Source organism: Macrobrachium nipponense, chromosome 9 (assembly GCF_015104395.2).
Source record: "Macrobrachium nipponense isolate FS-2020 chromosome 9, ASM1510439v2, whole genome shotgun sequence".
Classification (NCBI taxonomy): Eukaryota; Metazoa; Arthropoda; class Malacostraca; order Decapoda; family Palaemonidae; genus Macrobrachium; species Macrobrachium nipponense.
This window is the reverse complement of record NC_061110.1, coordinates 90,781,199-90,803,698: the sequence shown is the minus strand read 5'-3', so window position 1 is coordinate 90,803,698 and position 22,500 is coordinate 90,781,199. Positions and strand designations below refer to the sequence as shown.

Below are 22,500 nucleotides of genomic sequence, written 5' to 3'. Positions count from 1 at the left end.
TGAATACTGTCTCACGTGGGGAACACATGACTATATATATATATATATATATATATATATATATATATAATATATATATATTATGATATTATATTATATATATCTATATATATATATTATAATATATCTATATATATATATATATATATATATATATATATATACATAGATATATTATATGTATATATAGAAATATAATATATGTATATATTTATAATATATATATATAATATATATTGATATTATATAAATAATACGAGCCACTAACAGTTTTTATTTTAAAATATAAAAACATTAAATTAAACGCAGCAGTTTAGTAGAATATCTTGGCCTCCAAAAATGTAATGAAACCTTAGTGTAGAGTAAAATTTACCTTTGTCATTAACACATGCTGTAAACAAAACAGGCTGTTTGAACGCTTAATCATTGTTGAGAGGAACACACAAAGATTGATGTGTTGACTAACAGTTAATCATGCATTGTTCTGATGTAAATGATTGTCATTGATGTTAGCAGCATCATTTCGACTCGATTGCTGCAGAGACTGGAACTAAATGCGAGAGTAGAGATTATTAGAGATTATTAACTGGCGACTACGATTTATTGTTATTACTGTTATTACTGACCCGACGGCCAAATGCAGACAAGGGCCACCGGTAGAGGGAGTATTCCAGGCGACTTAATAAAGCCGTGTTTGGGGAGGGCGATTAGATTAATTCATGCAGTGATATTAAATACTCACGATTCCTGCCTTACTTCACTGTTATTAGATAGGTGCATTAGCCTTTGATTTAGTTGTGATGCTTTATTTTTTTCCCGGAATAGATATTCGTTTTACGTTTGTATCGGTTTGATTTTTTAGACGAAACGGTTTGACTTGTCCAATTTGTCTTGAAGGTATGGTAATCAAGAAGAAAATAGTCCGTACTATTGAGTGAGGTAAAATCGAAACCCTTGGTGTAAGAAAAAGTTGTTAAGCTACTTAAAAATGAGTACAAAGTTTACGTAACGTTCGGGTATTGGCGAGATGAGAATTTCGAAGTTTGTTAGTGGAGAAAACGAAGCAGCCAAAGAACCTTTAAACAGTGATTGTTAATCCCACAGAATATTAATGTGGCAAGTGGTTGCTCGGCAGACGTGCTGTTGCTGTCAGAGTAAATGTCACTCTGGTTATTGTATGTCTGAAGAACATTAACTGAATGTCACTCTGGTTCTTGTAGCTCTGAAGAACATAACTAAATTTAACACTGTTTTTTGTAGGTCTGAAGAACATTGGCTTAACGTAACGTTACACTGTTTTTTGTAGGTCTGAAGCACATTGGCTTAACGTTACACTGTTGTTTTGTAGGTCTGAAGAACATTGGCTAAATTTAACACTGTTTTTTGTATGTCTGAAGAACATTGGCTTCACGTTACACTGTTTTTTGTAGGTCTGAAGAACATTGGCTTCACGTTACACTGTTTTTGTAGGTCTGAAGGACATTTGCTAAATTTAACACCGGTTTTTTTTAGGTCTGAAGGACATTGGCTCAATGTTACACTGTTCTCTGTCGGTCTGAAGAACATTGGCTAAATTTAACACTGTTTTTTGTTGGTTTGAAGAACATTGACAAAATTTAACACTGGCAAAATTTAACACTGTTTTTTGTAGGTCTGAAGGACATTGGCTTAATGTTCCACCAGTTCTTGTAGTTCTGAAGAACATTGCGCAAATGACTCACTGGTTCTTGTTGATCTGAAAAGCATTGGCTGAATGCAACATTAGGTCTGAGGAACGTTGGCCAAATGTCACACTGGTTCTTGTAGGTCTTAGGAACATTGGCCAAGGAGAATTTCTTGAAAGAGGATACAGACAAGTAGCGAACCTCAAAAATTCAAGTAATTTACATATTTATGTTTTCATCTGTTTATTATTTTATTAATAATTTATCTTTCATTCTTATCTGTTTATTAATTTAGTAATTTATCGATTTTTCTTTTCTAATAACCAAGTACTTCTTCTGTGTTTCCTGTTATTATTTGTAACTTACTTCAGATGAACACAACATTTTCTAGTAGCTTGAATTTCGACTCGGTGACACCTGTATGCATGTTCCATATGAATAGTGGATTATTTTCTGAATAATAATTAATAATAATAATAATAATAATAATAAAATAATAATAATAATAATAATAATAATAATAATAAAATTAAACTTGATTAAAGCAGGTACCAAAATAAAGCTCTTTACAATGAAAGTTGTGGCTGAATGTGAACAGTATTTTACAGTTATTGAACGGTTTACAAAAAGAAGATATGAATAGGTAAGAACATTTTTCATTTTTGTTATTTTGTTATTAATTGCCATGAACTGTTGTAATGAAACTCGTTAATCCCAATTAATTTGAGTAATTAAAAGTACTCTCAGTTCCCTTTCTCTGGCGAGAATACGGTTTTTGTAATCAGAGGTTTAATTAGAGAAGCATTCACTCTGCTGCTGCTGCTGACATTTCAGAAACGCCTGGGAATGTGTTTATGTGCATGCATACGCGCTAAGTAATGCCATTAAGGATTTCCTGCATCCACTTAGACCTGTAGCTGTTTCCCCTACTACTTCTTCCATTCTACTCTATATCACTTTATTCAGTTAGTGTCATTGCTTATATGTGGTGATATATATATCAATATATCCACACACACACACACACACATATATATATATATATGTGTGTGTATATTAACTGTTATATTTATCTATGTATGTAATGTTTATCGTGTATATGTTTGTACGGGCTTGGGAAGTGAGAGAGATAGAGTCAGTCAGTCAGTCAGTCAGTCTTGGGAATACAATCAACATATTGAGTGATTAAAGACAAACTGGAATCCTACCACTAATTTGTGATTTTATATCTACTTAAGAAGAAATAGCAAATATCAGTAAACATTTTTCGTATGAAGGAACCCATATCTTCCCGTTACTGCTGTTTTATTTTTTTTAAGTTTACGTTTTTGTTTTTTAAAAGTGTGTTAGGCAAAAAAAAGGGGGGGAAAAAATAGCTGCATTCACATTCCGGGATTCTTGTCCCCAGAGAGCACGCCATGGCAACAAGCAATGCATCCCATTTGAGCGAGATTGCGAATCGCTTCCCAGCTCCTAATCGGACGAATCACGGGAATTATCGCCGGTTGTCTCCCGGTGTCGAGGTCTCGAAGTCTCTTAGATACGCACAAACGTAACTAGGGAGACCTTTGTGTGTCTTGCTTGGTTTTCTTTTCCTCCTTATTCTGCTAGTTTGTGGTGGCGTCCGATTTCGCCTCGAATCAAAATTCGCCGACGAATTGGATTCTTCCCATAGAAACTGCTTTTATGAGAGACTTTTTATGTTTCTTACTTGGTTGTCTCTTCCCCTTTCATTTACTCGTTCTGTGTTATAATTCACTTTCACCTCGATTCTCTTTCGAACGAATCAAAATCATTCGACGAATTGGATTCTTCTCATAAACACTTCTGTCGTGAAAAGGAATCACAAAGTTCATGGGAAGATGCAATGCATTAATACAATGTCACAAATCGTGTATTTTGATAAATTACTTTTTTTCTATTTGTTTATTTATTCATCTGTTGATATATTTTTCATTTTTTTGAGTGATCTCTTCTTTCTGTGTTTCCCATTACCTTCTGTGAATTCTTTCTAATGGACACCATATTCTTTGGAATCTTACATTTCAAGTCAGTTGCCCCTTTGGTGGGCTTGTTCCATATGGATAGGGTTCACAGTAATTATATGATAATAATAATAATCATAGGAACGATCCCAAGATACATGAAAAGCAACCTGGAAAAACTAGATGCAGAAGTTGCTCCAGGACCCGTGCAGAAGAGTGTGGTACTAGAAAACAGCGTACAGGCAGGGTGCAACCCGGAACCCCGTACTATATAAAAAACAACCCAATAAGGTTATTTATCTCTTATTTTCATCAGGATTTTTATTTACTTTTATAAAACTATGACTGGTTTCGTGACTTTTCAACGGGACACATGATTTTATAATCCAATCCCTGACAAACATAGGAACGGGTATGAATAAAATAGCCGATGCTTGTTTTTTTTTCCAATGAGATTGAAAAATATTAAAAACATCAGACTAGCATTATGTTAGAAAGTGATCAGTTTGAAGGCATCTTAGAGAATTTTGTACGCCTGCCTTTTGGTTCTGGAAAGTTTAATGTCTTTAAAAGGGTTCTTGGTGATATAACTTAATATATTCTTATGATAAATTTTAAATTGCCTTGATATGTCACGCCGTGATTTTCTACAGATACGGTAAAACTTAAGTTTTTTCACTTTTATAAAGTTTAAGAAAGTTTAATTACATTTAAAAGCATTGCTATTAACGTAACTTAATGTGTTCTTATAATCTTGTTTTAATTTGAATGAATTTGCAGTGACCTAAATACTGATATGTATATCTCACGTCACGATTTTCTGCAGATACTGTAAAAGTTCAGTTTTTTTTTTTTTTTTTTAAAGGGGGGGGGGGGCGGGTGTTGGTAGAGTGATCAGTGTTTAGGACTCCTTCGACAAGAGCCTTTGCCAGTTGTAAGTTGCAGGCTGCAGGCTGCAGGTTGCAGGTCGTACGGTCGGTCGGGGTATTTCGGGTGGGCAGGCGGTGTTTTCAGGAAGGGGTTGGATGAGAAGCCAGAAGGGGTTTAATGAGGTTTCGGGGGTTGGCGGAGGGTTGAGGGATGGTTGAGGGTTGTTTGAGGGAGTGTTGAGGGTTGTTTGAGGGAGTGTTGGGGGATGGTTGAAGGTTGTTTGAGGGAGTGTTGGGGGACGGTTGAAGTTTGGTTGAGGGAAGATTGAGGGAGCAAGCATCCGCGCGGCGATGGCACCAACGGTTGAAGGCGAGAGAGAGAGAGATAGAGAGAGAGAGAGAGAGAGAGAGAGAGAGATAGGTGGGCCAGACGACCCAGGCCAGTGTGAACTGTGCCACCACAGTGAAAGGTAGTGGCTCTGCTCTGCCGGTGTTGTGTTGGTGCCATCCATCGCTGGGTTGTTCTCTCCCTCCCTCCCGCCCCCGCAACCCCTCCATCCATACCCTGGACCCTTCTTCTATTCCTCGCGTATCCCCTACCTCCCTCCCCCTCCTCCTCCCCTTTTATCCATAAGATTAAATGTTCATATCTTAAAATTTATTATTATATTGTATATTAATATTATTATTATTTTCATTACTGATTTTCCCCTCCTCCTCCTCCTCAAATGCAATCATAAGTTTTCATTAAATGTCACTGTAATCTTTGGCTCCTTTGTTGTGTTTTCTGGTATACGTATACATAAATGTACACATGATCTAGACACTGGGTTTCCAAATAAAAAAAAAAAAACAAAAAAGAAGAAGTTTGAACAAAAGTGGTGCAGCGAGAGAAGTCCCTCGTGTTGCTGTGTTGGATGTGTCAAATTACCCGTGTCCATTTTATCTGTACTCCCAAAAGGTTACGTGATGTGCAACTTTCATGGCTGATGTCTGTCAACAGTAGATTGCTGCTAACAATAAATACTATTATGAGTTAAAAGCAAATATTATCTTCCCCGAGTTTCGGAGTCACATCAAATGATCGTTTGAGAATAATTCATTATTTATCGCGTGATCCCAGATTGCTTTTAGTTTTTGAGGTCTGTCAGTTTAAACATATATGAAATCAATTACAGATTAGGACTAAAACGCACCGTAAGTTCGTAATAGCAACAAAAAAGATTTGCCGTCGTTAGAGTGAGAATATAAGAATCAGAATACAATTTTCATGAATTTTTTGGTAGCCTACTTTGGATGAGGTTTATTAGGTTATTATTGGTGTTACGCCATTACAAGGTTGGAAGCAGTCAGAGTTAATTATGATTGAAAGTTATTGCGGCAGTTAAAACGCGATTAAAGGAAAATTTATGCTGATTTTAATATGAGGGAATTATCATTCAAATTAATTATTTATTAGTCTGTTCATGAAAATGAAATAGGTTTTTAAATTCTCTCTCTCTCTCTCTCTCTCTCTCTCTCTCTCTCTCTCTCTCTCTCTCTCTCTCTCTCTCTCACACACACAGTACATTTGTATCAGGAATAGTGGGCAGACGATCGCATTCAACTTTAGAAGTCAAAAATAGTTATTCACTTCAAGTATGTAATACTGTAGCTTTCAATGATAAACTTTTCTTCTCAAAAAATTGCAAATTAACCCCTTTATTTCTTGCAAAGACACTCGCACGCACAATTGCGACGCGTATATATATGCGTAACCTTGTGGTTCCCTACACAGACATGACATGACATGACACGACATGACAGCCAATGGGACAAGCACACACAAACACAGTGTATTATAATACGCGTATTGCACCCCGACGTTGGTGAATGTGTGTGTTTGTGTGTGGAAAAGGACACCAGAACAGATCAGTATAATAAGTCCATTAATGACCATTGACTTCGGCTTCTCCTCCAAGTGTTTTTTGTGTTTGATCGTTGACGTTTGAGAGCCTCGTCTTAAACAGCAACGTCAGTGCGATGCCAAACCTCTGATCAGAAAGAGAATAAAAATTTGGGCAGATGTGAGACATCAGCGGGAAATCCTCCTGTCTCTTTGGCACAAGCAACAGGTGAATGGATTCTTCGAGGGAAGAAGAACCTGGCTCACGTTCCGCCCCCTCCTTCTAAAGAGGTGCCTCCTCCTGGGATGAACTCTTATCTGTATCGTCTTCTGAGACGGGACTGATGACGGATGTCTGTCAAATGATGCTGTGAGAGACTCGATTCGTTCGGGGTTTGGCTTCCTGTGGGGAAGTAATGCAGACAGCGAGTGCTGGGAAGCGGCAGCAGCTCTTTGATGGTAAGTTCATTTACTGTCGGCTTAAAGTAGTACATTGTATAGAGGAAGGAACATTGAATTATTGATATGTATATATATATTATATATTATATATATATATATATATATATATATATATTAATAGTCTATTTGCTTCCTCAGACGAAAATAATATAGTAATATGCATATCAAGTGCATTTCCAAAGAAGGTGTGACAGATTTTATTTACATGGGTGTCCACCTGACTACGGCTGTGGATTATAAAAAAATATATAAATAGACAAATATCAATAACTTCAAGAGTCAAACATTTTCCTTATGCTTATGATATGCATGTTGCAGTGCTTCTGTGTATTAATATCCGTTTAGACAATGTGATACCTTCAGGAGTAAATTCACGAATGGCCTCATTAAACTGACCTGGCATCATCGAATTGCAAGCGAGAGACCAATACATCCTTTGGATTGCAGATGATTATTTCAGCAATTGCGATTGATTATTATTATCGTTCGTAAATCCCACAAAGGATTATAGCGAATTTAATGTGGTGCCTTGTTAGTATAGCATTTTATTGGCTACGACCATCGATTGTTAATGGGTCGTAACACGACTGCAACCGTAGAAACATTTATTTCTCTCTCTCTCTCACTCATACATACACATAGCGTGATATATTATATATATGTTATATATTGAACTAAATTATCACATCGAAACCGTGGGATCCATTCATAACAAAAGGCTACGTGCTGTCAAACGCTCGAATTGGCCAACATGGTAGACGGGGGGGGTTTCATATCGATTCTAATTACGAAAGCACCCAGGTCGAGGGTGATTTGTAAGGTCAGAATCGATATGAACTTATAGCGTCTCTGTTGGCTGATTGGATAGCGTCACTGACTGTCCTGATTTCGTCCCCGTCCACTTGGACGGTGGTTCGATCCCATGGGGGGACGAAATTATTATCAATTAAAAAATTCCCCTTCGGTACATATATGAAAATATATCATTTGGGAGGTAAAGTGAATTTAGATATTAAAGGACATTGTAGCTTGAATTGATATATATGTATATATATATATATATATATATATTATATATATATATATATATATATATATATATGTATAATATATATACACATACATACACACACCCACACACTTATATATACATATGTATATTATTTGCGTTACATCCTGGCGATGCGTATCAGCTTCCCGGAGGCGTATTGTACTTGTAGTACATAACGCGCATTTACCGACGTTTGAAGTTGCTCATTAATATGTCTTTCCTTCCTTCGAGCTTCATTACTTCCCTCCCTGAAGCCTTGTTTCAGTTTAATCCGCTTTGCTGGCGATGACTCCCGTCCTTGTTGTCAGCGAGTGAGTGTGTCGTGTTTGTGTGACCTTGCCAGGCCTAATCGCTCCTCCCTAAACAGGGCATCGAATGCAATGCCCATCGCGAGTCCGTTTGGGCAGTGGTCTCTTTTGCCCCGCATGACAAGCATCGTTCTGTGACCTAACGATTCCCTGTTCTACTCATTTCTTATTCATTGTGGAATGCCGATTGTGATTTTGTGATTTTTTGCGTAATCGTGATTGTGCATTCGTCTGACGTTCCTGACAGTTATTATAGGAATATATGATAAAAAAAGAAGGAATATAAATAAAAAAGAATAACGCGTCGTTACAATCATAATTTGTAAGTCATTAAATAAAAAAGAATAACGCGTCGTTACAATCATAATTTGTAAGTCAGTTTTACCCATTTTTTCATTGTGTAAACGCGATTGTGATTGTTTTCTCTATGGTGTAAACGTGATTGTGCAGTCGTTTGGAGTTTACAACAACTATCATTGTAATATGAAAAACGGCGTCGTTGCAGTTATACTTTGTAGTCAGTTGTACACACTCATTTTTCCTTCATTGTGTAATCGTGAATGTGCAACCATTTGACTTTCCTAACAGTTATCATTGGATTATATGAAAAAAAGAAAAAAAAAATTCCCATCGCTACAATTATACGTTGTGTATTTAATTCTGCGCAGGTGTTCTCGAACCCTGACATGTGTTGTTACGTCGAAAGTTCGGATCTACACAAGGTTAGTAGTTTGCCGATAATTCAAGAATGAAAAGTCTCTCATTAAAAAAATTATCTCATAAATAGAAAACAATTGTTAAGCTGTTATTTCTATCTCCAAGTTTATGGACAATTTTTTGTGTCGTTTTCCTAGATGTTGTGACGCCAGTTGTAGTAGTCATGAATCAGTCAATCACGTCCTTGTTTATTTAAAACGAAAAAACCTCGTTTAAAGGGACGACTGAAGAATGTGGCTTTCTTCTTCGAAAAGATAAATTTGACTAATTGTGCATTTTCCTTTGACAGAATACTGTATAAATTATGTGTACTATGCTGTAGCTGTTGTAACTGTAAGTATAGAAGTGTTGGTACATAGTTCTATCCGTATAACTATATGATTATATCGAAAAATAAGGTGATTTCCAATTGTAAGTACACATGTTATTATATACGTAATTACCTTAAGAAAAAGAAATTATTTCAAGCAGTTTTACCACGGGAAAACATTAGCTACATCTGGCAAAAAAATAATGTTGCGAATATTATTTAATGTTGAATTAATACTTTACCCTGAAAAGAACATTGTCAGCACATTCTTGTACAGAGGTTTTTTTTTCGCAAACACCAATGAAATAATCTGCATAGATCTCTTATGCTGTCGACTGACCTCTTGATATATGCCTCCTGCGATTTATTGTAATGTATTGACGAACGAATTCGGTAACGATTATATGCTTATCAGAAAAAAAATCCATTAAATTTTTTCGTCAGTTTAAACAAAAAATAGATAGGAAAGTTTAGAGTTTTAACGAGTAACGATCTCTCCTAAAAGTGAAACAAGTTTTTGTAGTGTTCTGTATGCTAGCATATTCTCCAAATTCTGTCATTTACTTGTCTCTGTAGAAGATGAGAAGGGGGCTTTAAAGTAATTTCGTATATTGAAGATAATTGCACGGAGATGTTTGAGTTATACTTCTCACCTAGTTACGTGTTCTCTGTAGAAGGTGATGGGAGGGGGGAAAAAGTAATTTCGTTTATGGATGGTAATTGTATGGCAATTATCTTAACTCGCAATTATCTTAACTCAGACATCATGCCAGAAGGAAGGGTCTGGCAAACGTGATAAAAATGATATGAAGGGACGCTGAATACAAAATCTTGCTGGATTTAATGGACAATGGAGAGAGAGAGAGAGAGAGAGAGAGAGAGAGAGAGAGAGAGAGAGAGAGAGAGAGAGAGAGAGAGAGAGAGAGAGAGAGAGAGAGAGAGAGATTTTCAAGGAGTATTAACTAATAGGATACAGATTTGATTCGAGAGAAATCTCATATATGTATGTATGTGTATGTATGTATGTATGTATTTTTTTAAGTCGTCCAGTTAGCTAGATGTTATGAGCCCTGGTTTAGTTCATATTTGGTTTCTTAGGTATTGCATGCTGAAATGATTAATATATGTATGCAAACAGATTATATATTTACATGTAAAATAAGTAAACACACACACACACACACACACACACACACATATATATATATATATATATATATATATATATATATATATATGCGTGTGTATTTTGTAATATGTGTGTGAGCGTGTGAGCTTCAGATCACAAGGAAAAATAATGCAAAGGTAAAATCCCTGAACTATCACGCCCTTTTAATCAGGGCATCACCAAGAGAACTGGGACACAGTATCAGAAATCTGCATTTTATAAACTAGGGCATTTGTACAAACGAAACATAAAAAGGTAGGAAAAACATTAGTAGGTGGAAAAAAGAGGAACCATTACCTCATAAATGCACGCATAGCAAATATTATTTTGTGCAAGCAGGTGGGTACACAACGTCTTTAAAAGAAAGAAAAAAAGAAAAAAAAAAACGGCAAACTGCACTCTTCAATGTGTATACATTTACGTAATATTCCTTTTGAAACGTATAGATCAAGTTTATACATTCCTATTCTTACAATAGGTATTTTTTATAACTCGAGTTATTTATGTTTCTTCAGAATGTATTAGAATGAACTTTTTAGCAACTTTATAGTTGGTAACAGGATTGTTCTCTATTGAAACGAGTGAAAATTGCAGTCTAAAAATTATCACCCGACTTCCACGTCCATGTGATTACAAATTCCTGTTCGTAGGTATTAATAGGCGAGCTCTTTATTGTTTTTTTTTTTTTTTTTTTTTTTTTTTTTTTTTTTTGTAGTTAATATTGAAAAGGTATTTTGCATTTGGGCCTCATCCACGATTCAGCATTTGAAATTAAAATATGGCATTAATTGTTGTTTATCCTGAATCGCGGTAAATGGCTATTACCCACAATTATATAAATAATATATCAATATATATATATATATATATATATATATATAGTATATAGAGGAGAGAGAGAGAGAGAGAGAGAGAGCGAGAGAGAGAGAGAGCGAGAAGAGAGAGAGAGAGTGTTACCACGCGAAAGCACAAGGTTTAAATGTCTTATTAATTTGTCTAATTTGTCGTTCTTCCGTGTATATATATATATATATATATATATATATATATATATATATATATATATATTAATCCGTTACGTAACTATAATGCATGCGTAAGTCCGCAAAACATACATGTCGTAGTCATTTGAGATTGCCGAACTTTAATTATGTTAAATGACTTAACTAGATCAGAAGGGATATCCATATCTTGAAAATGAATATTTATTTGTCATAACTACTACATCAGGTACAGAAGAATTCAGGGTTAGGATATTGCCTGTGTGTAGCTACCTAATATCTTACACAAAGCAGTTCCTGCGTTACTCTTCCAAGAACAGGTTTCCAATTCCTGTTCGCCATTTATAAAGAGACAGTGACTAATAGAATCTTTTTTGGATCAGTGAGCAAGTTAAAGACCTCCTGCGAGGAAAAGCAGAGGTTTATGAAGACGCGTGATTAAATTTTAGTATGAAAGTTAAAATTAAGGAGTAATGATTGTCACCAGAACTAAATTTAATTAGACGTGGTTTTTCTAGAAGAAGAATGTGAAATAAACGAAGGTACAAGGAGCGTGAAAGTGTAACAGGATTAAATTTTAAAATAAAAGCAGAAACTAAGGAGTAATGATTATCACCAGAACTAAATTTAATTGGACGTGGGGTTTCTAGAAGGCAGATTATGAAATAAATAAAGCTACAAGGAGCGTGAATATTTAGCTAGGGTAGAACCTTTACTCCTTGGGAGTTCTCTTCACTCCTTTCATATAACTCATTCAGAATATGAAGTACTTGAGGTTCTTCAGGACCGATCTAAGAAACGCTGTATTCTCTCACCAAACACGTCGCAATTGTTCTTGGCCCAGTTTTATTCCGATAAGTGTCTCATGACGCCGGCTTCACTTTCTTTTGGGGGCTTTTGTTGATTGTTGCTGGATGCCAGTGTCAGACACAGGAGTAAATCCCTTGTCAATATATTTTCATATAAAAGAATGAATGGCTGTGCAAATGCATCTTTGTGCAATATTGCATCAACTGAAAAATCGCGAAAATAGCAGATAACCGCGCTCACACAAGCAAGCACGGAAGTACCTAGGGATTTAAAGTACTTAATCAGAAGAGTACTGGATTGCATTCTCTCTCTCTCTCTCTCTCTCTCTCTCTCTCAGTGTATATATTTATATATATTTACGCATTGTATATATATTTACACATACAGAGAGAGAGAGAGAGAGAGAGTGCAGTCCAATATTAATGCTGTGTATATATATATATATATATAATATATATATATATATATATATATATATATAGTGTGTGTGTGTGTATATATATACATATATATATATATTAATATATATATATATATATATATATATATATATATATATATATATGTGTGTGTGTGTGTGTGTGTGTGTGTGTGTGTATTAAGCCACAAATATCATTACGTTATTCACTTCATCTTGCGAATAACTGACACCGACCTGAGGGAAATTACACTCGATGATAAGTAATTCTGCCTTGGCCAGGATTGAACCTGGGCCTATTGGCGGAGATACAGTGATTGTAAGCCGGCTCAACTCCTCCTATCTCAGGGAGAGATGATATTAAATGTGTTCTCGACGCCGCTGGTGCTACACAAATTCCTGTCGAATTCTGGGGGTTCATCGCCCAGAATTTAAATCAGACCTTATCCGCTAATTATGAAGTTTTGTCACCAATACACGTGTGACCCTCCTCTCTTTATACTTGCAAATATCAAGCCGCAAAACTCAACACTGCATCCAATTCGCTTCACCTTTGGAGTAGCTTTCACCCCAAAGGGAATTATAAGTGATATACGTTTACATCTAACTCGGACATCAGTAATCATATATATATATTATATATATATATATATATATATATATATAGATATATATATATTAGGTATATGTATTTATGTATTTGTGTGTGGTAGCCCGTATCTTTAAGCGAGTTCATGTTTTACAATTATACAGGAAAACTCATACGCGTTTTTAAATATATAATAATCAAAGAACGCATGATGAATTCAAATTAAATTTTAAAGATGGTTGAGTCGTATACACAGACTACGGTGATTGTACGTAAATGGAATACTTAAGCTTCTGTTATTACTGAGGATTTCGCTCTTATGTCAAGATCATTCGTTTTGTCATTCGATCTGTGAAAGTATCTGCTATACGTCATATTGTTGAATATAAATAGAACTCCAGTTTTAACGCGTGTGTACTCTATAGTTAGCAAGCAGTCTCCCTCCCTGTTCATCTCTTGCCAGATGATTCTTCTTCTGAAACATTGTATATATAGAGGTCGTAGGAAAATGTTCAGAAATGCAGAGGAGCGTTCATTTAAAAATCGGGAATGAAGCAATTAGAGCCGACCAGAAATGAATGTTGAGTAACCCAAATCGGTCCATTTCTAGGTTAGCCCTCACATATTCATTCAGGGACATTTTTAAGAGTTACCTTCAAGTACGTGCTAATTGATTCCTATCCGATTTGAAACCTAAGTACCATGAAAATCCTGGTTCGTTCAATTTCGTCCACCAACGGTTAATTCGTTTCATTGGGGTTATATGTAGTATACTATTCAAGGTATTATATAGATTTAATACGAGTTTTATTGGTGAGAATTCCCTCGTGATGAAACCCTGCCCCCGTCAGCGCAAAACGGCTTGGGAGTTGGTCCTAGTACCAAAGTATAGAGGCCTCCTTTTAAATAATATTATATAAATAATGAGAGAGAGAGAGAGAGAGAGAGAGAGAGAGAGAGAGAGAGAGAGAGAGAGAGAGACTCTAGACCCATTCACTCGTCTCGCGCTCCCTTGCAGGTCGACACTGACGCAAGTTCTCGGGCATTCCACTGAGGGGTTAGAGAGGTGTATTTCTGGTGATAGAAGTTCACTCTCGACGTGGTTCGTAAGTCACGTCAAGCCGTTGGTCCCGTTGCTGAATAACCATACTGGTTCCATGCAACGTAAAAACAGCTTACAAACAAACAGACGCTGACGCAAGAGAAACACCGTCATCATGATACGCAATACGCCGTACTACGCTGGATACTGGAGTATCAGGTAACAATGCAGCAGTGTTCATTAGTCACGGCATGTGATTTGTCCGAGTTTCGCAATAGTTCATTTAATAATATCAACCAGAGGCCCTGGGCAGTTTACGTAAAGGATACACCCCAGGATTTAGTTATCGCTGTGCAGGGGAAGTCGTTAGGAGTGTGGTTTTACAATTTGTCATTAAATTATTATTCTTTCGTGTTCATGGCAAAAATCTTTAATGAACAATGTTCGTATGCTGGGTATTACTGTAGGTATAACAATGTATCTTGTTGTTCATGCTACAAATCTTTAATGAACAATGTTCGTAAGCTGGGTATTACTACAAAGTGTAGGTATAACAATGCAACATGTAATTATGACAGTAAGGTAACATATATGTTAATACAAGATATTGACAATTGATAATTTACCTGTGAATTAATTATAATAATAATACTAATAATAATAATAGTAACATACAAAAGGGCAAATTAACAAGGACTGAAGGGATAAAGCTACCAGATGGAAGCAACATCAAACACATAGATGACACTGGATACAAATACCTGGGAATAATGGAAGGAGGGGATATAAAACACCAAAAGATGAAGGACACGATCAGGAAAGAATATATGCAGAGACTCAAGGCGATACTCAAGTCAAAACTCAACGCCGGAAATATGATAAAAGCCATAAACACATGGGCAGTGCCAGTAATCAGATACAGCGCAGGAATAGTGGAATGGACGAAGGCAGAACTCCGCAGCATAGATCAGAAAACCATGAAACATATGACAATACACAAAGCACTACACCCAAGAGCAAATACGGACAGACTATGCATAACACGAAAGGAAGGAGGGAGAGGACTACTAAGCATAGAGGACTGCGTCAACATCAAGAACAGAGCACTGGGGCAATATCTGAAAACCAGTGAAGACGAGTAGCTCAAGAGTGCATGGGAAGAAGGACTGATAAAAGTAGACGAAGACCCAGAAATATACAGAGACAGGAGAATGGCAAACAGAACAGAGGAACAGCACAACAAACCAATGCACGGACAATACATGAGACAGACTAAAGAACTGGCCAGCGATGACACATGGCAATGGCTACAGAGGGGAGAGCTAAAGAAGGAAACTGAAGGAATGATAACAGCGGCACAAGATCAGGCCCTAAGAACCAGATATGTTCAAAGAACGATAGACGGAAATAACATCTCTCCCATATGTAGAAAGTGCAATACGAAAAATGAGACCATAAACCACATAGCAAGCGAATGTCCGGCACTTGCACAGAACCAGTACAAAAAGAGGCATGATTCAGTGGCAAAAGCCCTCCACTGGAACCTGTGCGAGAAACATCAGCTACCTTGCAGTAATAAGTGGTACGAGCACCAACCTGAGGGAGTGATAGAAAACGATCAGGCAAAGATCCTCTGGGACTATGGTATCAGAACAGATAGGGTGATACGTGCAAATAGACCAGACGTGACGTTGATTGACAAAATCAAGAAGAAAGTATCACTCATTGATGTCGCAATACCATGGGACACCAGAGTTGAAGAGAAAGAGAGGGAAAAAATGGATAAGTATCAAGATCTGAAAATAGAAATAAGAAGGATATGGGATATGCCAGTGGAAATTGTACCCATAATCTAGAAAAACTAGAGGCTGAAGTAGCTCTAGGACTCATGCAGAAGAGTGTGATCCTAGTAAGAAAAGTGATGGACTCCTAAGGAGGCAGGATGGAACCCGGAACCCCTCCACTATAAATACCACCCAGTCGATTGGAGGACTGTGATAGAGCAAAAAAAAAATAATAATAATAATGATAATGATAATACAGACAGTAACATACACAATCTAAATACATGAGACAACATGATAAAAAAATGAATAATCGGCACTTATCCACAAAATAGCAGAGGTAGCATAAAAGATAGTAATCATAATACTGGCAATAACAGTAATAATAATGGTTAGTGCACAGATTATATAACTTGAATTTCAGCTAGAGACCTTTGGTGGATACAGTAATAAAACTTTAACTTGATAGTAATCACAGTAATAATGAAAAAGTAAGTTAAGTATATCTTAGTTTTACCAGACCACTGAGCTGATTAACAGCTCTCCTAGGGCTGGCCCGAAGGATTAGATATTTTTACGTGACCAGGAACCAATTGGTTACTTAGCAACGGCACCAAGTAAAAATATCATCAATAAATATAATAATAATGACAGAATCTGCAGATGACATCTTGCCAATACAGAGACTAGGTCCTTTTGGGGACAAAGGCCTCATTTTCCCATCTTTCCCACAATTTAGATCTTCTTCTTGCTTCACTCCTTAGGATGCTTTGTATGAGCGAGTTGCTGCTGTTTCTCACTCGGAATGTCATTGTACACAACAGTGATACGTCTCATGGTGTCTCGGCTATAGTTCGTCCAGAGGGAACACCCATAGAAGAAAAAATCCATCATTTGGTTTCTTAAGAGTTAATCATTCTCCCTTGCAATTTTTTCTTTTATATTTATATAAGTGACAAAAATCCCTATAAAATGCACTTGAATATAAACGATCGCGGAAAATTCAGCGACATTAAGACTTCTTACTTAGCTTGGAGATTCGCTGAATGTAAATTGACGTCGTTGAAATTTGCATGATTATTTAATAAAAAAAAAATGCGATAAAAAAGGATGGGACTTCTTGAAATGCTCTATTTTGAGAGCGACGCAACTACGTGGGAATCTCTAGCCTTTGCTTTCCTTTCCGTAAGAAATACAATTTAAAAGCAACTCTAAAGATATAATAAGTCAAAACAGAGCAGTATTCCCATATATATATATATATATATAGTATATATATATATATATATATATATATATATATATATATAAAACGGGTAAGTTTTTCACAAAAATTAAATTCTCTCTCGCATCGGGATCGAATCCAGGTCTCAAATGAAAGGACAAGGATTCTACCATCTGATCTACACATTTGAGAGACTTGGTTTCGATCACGATGCGAGAAGCATTTACACACACACACACACACACACACACACACACACACACACACACACATATATATATATATATATATATATATATATATATATATATATATAACATATATACATGTGTACGTCTGTGTGTGTGTGCGTGCGCGCCCATGTGCGTTTGTGGTTTGTGTGTTGCGTAAGTCTTGTCTTCTTAAAATTGTACCAAACAGCGCGAACTCCACAATCGTATGAAATGGTATTAATCCACAGTCGCCGTCGGGCAAACAACTGTATAGCACCGGGCATTGTCCTCCGGCATGGAAATCTACCCCGTGTTTGAATACGGGTTGACATCTGCATGAATCTAACGAAATGTCTAACGAAGTTACCGGCCAGACCTGGTGCCTCCTCATCCGAATGGTATCCTTGAATAGTATTATGCTTCAGGATAACTTCAGGTGGGTTGGCAACTTTCTCATCTATTCGAAAAATGTCCGTTTATCTGGTTTTATCTCGATTGTTCGTACTTTAGATGTTTTTTTTTTTTTTTTTTTTTTATCGATTATTCGTACTTTAAATGAGAGTTTTTTTGTGTATCTCGATTAATCGTACTTTAAGTGAGTTGAGTTTTTATGTATCTCGATTAATCGTACTTTAAATGTGTGTTTTTTTGTATCTCGATTAATCGTACTTTAAGTGAGTCTGACCATTTTTAGAGGTACTTTGGTTTTATTTCGATTAATTCTTCTTTGAGTGACACTTAGCTCTTTCGGATATTTTGGTTTTGTCTCGGTAAATCTCACTTCATATGACTCTGAGCTCTTTCAGATATTTTTGGTTGTATATCGATAAATTATACTTCAATTGGCACTGAGCTCTTTCAGGTATTTTTGGTTTCATCTCGATAAATTATACTTCAAATGACTCAGAGCTGGGTAAATCATACTTGAAACGTTACTGAGCTGTTTCAGATATTTTGACAGCCTGGAATGTGACGAAAAGAATTTTTTTTAGTTTGCTTGTCACAGTGGAGATACAAAAGCTTTTATTAATCTGTGGAGGCTTTAGAACGATCTGCACGCGTCAACAACTTTCTCTTGTCATAAATCAGTTTTAGATTGTTACAATCCGAGAAGATAAGTTGAGGTCTGTAAATGAGTATTTCTTTATTCGGTTTGGTTTTACTGAATTTTCAATAGAATTAAAAGCTTAGTTATGCTCTACACCATTTGTTTGTTCAAAATGGATGACTTTTATATTGGGTTTGTAGTCTACACACACACACACACACACACACACAAGGTTTTGAAAAAAGCTGGGCGGACCTTTTCGAGTGGATAGTGGTTATGGGAGTCACGCCCGTTCTCTGTCTCCCTGGGTAAGAGGGCATCGAGATTCCCCGGCGATTGGCATCTCCTGGGACAGTCTTGACCAGGTGGCACTGCTTTACTGCCACATATACCTCCGCGAAGCATGGAGTTACATAAATGTGAAGTATTTATTAAATTTGATTTTAGGTGTCTATCAAACTGAACATTTTTCTAAAGAGAATATTTGTTACTAATATATATTTGATTAAGTTCTGCGTGATATCGAACTGTTACTGTTGTTATTTCAATTTGTTTTCTTACGATTTATTAAGCCGTGCATGGTATGGAACTTGAATGATTCACCATGAATTCGAGGTTTGTGTTTGATGATAAATGTCACGTTGAGTGAGTAACAGGTTTTTTTAACAGTTTCAAGAATATTATGATTAAAATAAAATTCAAAAAGATAAGATTTGTAATCTCACGCTTGACTCATCAGAACTCCCCAAAAAGGTAAAATTAACATTAGCAGGCGCTGGCGATATCAGGTGTATTTTATTTGCTTGATAATTATCGAGTGCCTAAATAGCGTCGGTAAGTGCACAATTAATCCACTCACTGATCATTGACATTTAATGTCGCTTGAGCTCCAGTGATTCTTTTTTCTTTTTTTGAGCTGTTATTGACAGCAAACAGATTCGCAAAATGTCAGAGAGGATGGAATACTACCAATATAATTCTTGTGCTACGTTAGATGGTGTCCTTATCTTAAATAGAGAATGCATTATGTGTTGACATCCACCTAATGTAAATAGCCATACATATTTATATAAGGGAGCTAGTCTTGATTTTGAACTGATCTTTCCACGAAATTGAATAGCCATACAGTATATATACAGATATATATATATATATATATATATATATATATATATATATAATAAATTCTTCTGTTAAAACATGATGCGTCTCAAATATAAAAGGCCCATTAAAACACTCTGGCTCAAAGCCAAGGACTATATTTCGATGGACTAACTTCTACCTTTATCAATCTTGATAAGGGCGGAAGTTAGTCCACCGAAATATTGTCCTTAGCTTTAAACCAGAGTGTTTTAATGGGCCTTTTATACTTTCTATATATATATATATATATATATATATATATATATATACACGTATATATATTCATATATATATATATATATATATAATATATATATATACATACATACACATATACATATATATATATTATACTAAATATATATATATTATATATATAGATATTATTATTATATAATATATATTATATATATATATGGTGTTCCTTAGGCAGTTACTGCTGGTTGTTCTCGAGGAGTTTTACTGAGAGAGTCATATGCACGCACTGTTTGGAAGTAAGGGAAGTGGAGATAATCAAGGTAAATAAGAAGAAAATGCCCATTGTATTGCTTTCTGTTCTCCAACCTCATTTTGTGTACCCAGAGTATATATATTAGGACTGTTCGTCGTTTTCATATACCGCTTTTCAAAAGCAAAGCCGATGTTTTGGATTGTAGAGGAGATTTCTGAATTCTGTGGTATGGCAGTGTGAGTATTTTGTAATCATACACCGAAAAGCTTTTATCCACACTACGTAAATACGCTGCTAAATCCTTCGTCGTATTTTAAATCCATTTCCAATATTTTTAAAGGGAAAGGATAAAGGAGCTGGCGGCCAAATGCCGGTAGTCAGCCCAGACCGAGGGAAGCAAGGTGAAAGAAGTCAGGTTAGAAAAAGAAAACATTCGCAAGTCATTTGACTAAAACCTATAAAAATGGGAGGTAAAACTCGCCTCGCTGCTAATAAGAAGAAGAAGAAGAAGAAGAAGAAGAAGATCGAGAGAAGAAGACAGGTCAGGACGAGGTCACTGTCCTGTCACGTGACCTTTAACTCAGGTAACTCGGTCACAAAGTGAAGCGCACGAAATATGATTAGCGTTGATGATTAACGCCGACCGAAGCTTACACGAAGATTACGAGGGAGAGAAATTATTGTACGCGTCATCTTTTACAGACTTGTTTTGTTATCTTAAAAGCGTGATCTCCTCAAGGCAAGTTTGAAGGAACTAGAACCTCAAAACATAGGTAGATGTGAGTTGTGTAATGACGCTTTCTTCCAAAATGAAAAAAATTCTGTATAGAGAGGAAATGGTATAATTGGTTTTCGAGATTTTAACCTCGGCCGGAGGATGCAATTTTGATTCAAGTGAACACTTAATTAGAACTAATAAGTGAAGAAAAGGTCATTTACACGATATTTTACAAGTAACTTTGTTTCTGTACGTGCTTATAGAGTGGTGTGCATTATCCTAATTACATTTGAAGCTGACAACCACGCAGTGTTAAAAATAAACTATCTGCCCTAAGCACCGTTACAGTCATCAGCTTCAGTGATTATTAACGATGAAGAGAACAAATCCAAGATGTCTGTTCTTTAAATTATAAAAGTGTAATTACAATACCATTAAAGAAATATCGGTGCCAAATTCAGGAAGTACGAATGAAAAACTGAAGCATTTTAATTAAAACCTTTATAACCAGGAAACGACTCTTGGCTCTAATGGAGTATTTTCTCCCCAGCACTCGGTAATAGATGCGATGGCTGCTTCATTTTATTTTGGAAATGGAAGTAAGAAAATACATCCCCTAAAGACACCTTGTCAATTAATGAGAGAGAGAGAGAGAGAGAGAGAGAGAGAAAGAGAGAGAGATTATTTTCTCATTCTGATGTATAGAGATTATTAGACCTCGACAACACGCGATAGCAATTCAGTGAAGAGTTTCTGTTTTATGAAAGATTTCGGGGGGAGGAATCGTGTAGGTAATATTGTCTTGGATATGACATCAAACATACCTTAATTGTTCCTCGCACTTGCTGAGCCCGCTTTGTCTTGTTAGCTGCTATACGGGACATCCTAAAATGACAGCTGGAAGGTATGGTCAGATTAGAAATGACGCGACGCCTCTATATACCCTTAACTAACCATTTGCCAGTGTGAGTATTTCTTAATACTTCTTAAGAGGACTTTGTGGGCAGAGAGAGAGAGAGAGAGAGAGAGAGAGAGAGAGCGAGAGAGACGAGGACAGAGAGAGAGAGAGAGAGAGAGATCTATATGTATAAGGAAAAGGAATTTAATATGTTTTATTTTTGAAAGGTTCATGTATTCGGTAAATGCAAGTCGATTCTTGGCGTGTAACAGATTCAGATGAACTATTGTTTTCCTGAATGATTTTTGTTCATCTACTATAACAGTTTGTTGCGTACAGAAAATCATGAACAATGTTTCCCCCTGAATGATGTTTTTTCATCTACTCTGAAGGTTTGGTGCGTAATGAAAATCATGAATAGGGGACTATTTGAAGGTTCGCATCCTTTTTATTCTGTAAGATCATTTTTTTTTGTCTAGGATTTTATGCAACTAGGAGGAGCCCAGATCGTCTTGCAAATGTAAATCTTTTTCGAATATCAGTCACAATTCCTTTATATATTAAATAAACATTTTGTGCAACAGGCAGTTCAAATTTGTCAACTTTTCGTGTAATAGATATCTCCAGCGTTTTTAAAATTACACTTAACATCATAAACCGTAATCGATTAATTGAAATGGTCTATTTTCCTAAGTCCTTGGTGACTGTAATACTGCAGTTCATTGACTAACACACTCCCTAA

General features: G+C 36.0%; 1 protein-coding gene across 14 annotated transcripts in view; it reads left to right on the top strand.

Moving 5' to 3' along the window:
* LOC135218380 (octopamine receptor beta-2R-like) overlaps nt 1-22,500 on the top strand; it is a 622,548-nt gene that overhangs the window by 329,914 nt on the left and 270,134 nt on the right. For 4 of the 14 annotated variants that reach the window (XM_064254657.1, XM_064254667.1, XM_064254662.1 and 1 more), the window contains exon 1: nt 6,091-6,862. The exons of 4 other annotated variants lie outside the window; for them this stretch is intronic. The gene's annotated coding sequence lies outside the window, so the exon portion shown is untranslated. Of the gene's footprint in view, nt 1-4,980; nt 5,016-6,090; nt 6,863-8,924; nt 8,947-14,255; nt 14,499-22,500 lie in introns of those variants that run through there. 6 more of the 14 variants (XM_064254652.1, XM_064254651.1, XM_064254653.1 and 3 more) reach the window with 6 other exon arrangements.